This window comes from Babylonia areolata, chromosome 14 (genome assembly GCF_041734735.1).
Source record: "Babylonia areolata isolate BAREFJ2019XMU chromosome 14, ASM4173473v1, whole genome shotgun sequence".
NCBI classification, from domain to species: Eukaryota; Metazoa; Mollusca; class Gastropoda; order Neogastropoda; family Buccinidae; genus Babylonia; species Babylonia areolata.
The window spans coordinates 13,697,839-13,700,338 of NC_134889.1; the positions used below are offsets into that span (position 1 = coordinate 13,697,839).

General features: G+C 39.6%; 1 protein-coding gene across 1 annotated transcript in view; it reads right to left on the minus strand.

Annotated features, from left to right (window-relative positions):
* LOC143289611 (uncharacterized) overlaps window positions 1–2,500 on the minus strand; it is a 32,307-nt gene that overhangs the window by 5,779 nt on the left and 24,028 nt on the right. The gene's annotated exons all lie outside the window — the stretch shown is intronic.

Genomic DNA, 2,500 nt, shown 5'->3' on the forward strand with positions numbered 1-2,500 from the left:
CTCTCTCTCTCTCTCTCTCACTCACTCACATATGTTCTGGCATTAAAAGATCACTAATCCCAAATCAATCCCATACTGTTGTCAGATGTGCTCAAATAAATGCCAAAAAGGGAAGTATACTAACAACTTTCACAAAAGACAAATTAATTGTTATAAAATATCATTTTCAATATTGTGCCTTTTTCTCTGTTTGTCTGTCTGCTTGTATGTCTCTCTGAGATCACCATTTCCTTTGATAAACACGAATTCACCACATCCTAAGCAATTAGTTTGGCAATAAAAGCACAGCAATACATTTTAAACAGGCGGCTTTCAATCAAACAGAATTGGTTATAAGTGTTGTTACTGTCGAAAAACAAAGAGGTAAGGCCTTCATAACTCACGTGTGATGCCCACTTATTCCAACAAACGAACCATGAAAAAGCCCACAAAAAACAACAACACCACCCCCCCACCCCCACCCCCACCCAAAAAAAAACAAAACAACACACAACAACAACAACAACAAAAAACAACAACAAACAAAAAAACTGCGAAGCAAATCATTTGGCAGAAAGACACGCACACTGACGTGCCCTTGACCTGACCTAAATTTACAAATCAGTTATAAAGAAAAGCAAATCAACATGTTTAATAAAAACTGGATGAAAAGCACAAGTTCTATAATGTTTCTATATTTTCTTAAACGCCACAATGTGACCTTGAACTTAGACCTCTGACCTTGTATCTTGAAACGGGTTTAGTTCTCACTTGTCAATGTACCAGACTGCCCAAGATTGTGCTCAGGGCCTTCTCCCTCTAGCACAAACTTTCCCTGAACTTTTCCTATACGCATGATACGCCATATTGTGGACCTTTAACCTTTTATTTTAAATTCATACCAAGTTTGGCTTCTGTGCTAAATGTTGTTGTTGTTGTTGGCGATGACGTCGGGTTCGAATGTACGTAAAGGTTAATCAGTTCAGTCCTTTTCGAGTCAAATTCGCTAATAGCGTATGAGTGTGACTCGAGATCGAAAGATTCATGTATGTGCCGTATGCAGTAGCCGAGAAAATGCTAATATTAAAGCAAAGCACACACACACACACACACACACACACACACACACCGTGTCATTACATAGGCTCACTTTGTTTACACCCATGAATCAAAAGTGATCCAGCAACGTTTGACAACTGTAACAAATGTATATGTACCTGAAAAAACGTGTAATCACAGCAAGCTGTTTATTCCCTCACTGCACTCACAAAGTGATTAGCAACAACCATTTTCAACAACAAAGAAAACATCACACATGTTTCACCCATATTTATTCCAGTTTCATTTCTGAATAAAGCTGTATTATTCAAGCCCTGCAAATATATTAGCAAATAGTTTTCTGCAGCTCTAGTGTCAAGGGGTATGATTCAGCTTGTGCCAACCTTTGAACCTGTTTGAAAGACGTTTCTCGATCTTGCATTTGTTGACATATGATTCTTTATTTTAATTTATTTTATTTTTAATTTATTGAGTGAAATGTATTAACCACAGCGGTCAAGACCCAGAAACTGGGTTCCAAATCAAATATTTTTTAGAAAACGCAGATCCACTCTCTTTTGAGTCCATTTGTACAAATGAACAGTGATAAAGCGATATAGACGTTATCATTTCCAGGACAAATACCATTTTCATAAAAGGAATGACCCACTTTCCTCAACAAGTGATCAAAACACACACACACACACACACACACACACACACACTTTTTTTTTATCATTGTTTTGTTGCAATGGGAACACGGTCGTCCCATGGCTGTCTCCCCAATTTGTTTCAAACAGTCCGGCACAAAACACCTGCTTGCTATGGTTTCTCAACGTGGTAAAACAATATAGGCGGTTCTCTAGTTTTCTCAACTACCGGCACCCATTTGCCATATTCCTATCCGTTCTTATCTCACTGCTCCCCACCATTCCCCAACAAACCCACCGTCTGGGTCCAGGGTTGGTTGGGTTGCATCAGAAATCTTAACAGCGCCATGGTTGCTTAGCGTGAAGAATTTTCCTACCTCGACACTAATTCCATAGGCTCAGGTTCATTCTTAACGCTAAGAAAACGTAAGTGCCGCTGAGATCGCTCATGCAACCCGGTCCGTATAAGCAGATAATTATAGTTGTCGATGTGTTAGGTTCTTTGTGCAAATGAGGATGTTCACAATGTGAATGAAATTTATGTTCTCATTTCTAAACTTTGCATAAACTGGTTTCGACAAGAATCGGACACGCGCTTTTCCCTCTTTCGTGTGTGGGTTGGTTTGTTTTTTTACGCACCAGAAGATCGCTACAGATCATGTAATCCACGTAAGGGTTCGGTGGGGTTACCATATCAACACAGATGTACTCAGCACGCACCATCTACAACAATCATCGGCGATTTGATGTTTTTCGTGTTGTATCATTTTTGTCACAACAGATTTCTCTATGTGAAACCCAGGCTGTTCTCTCCCTGGGGGAGAGCACGTCAC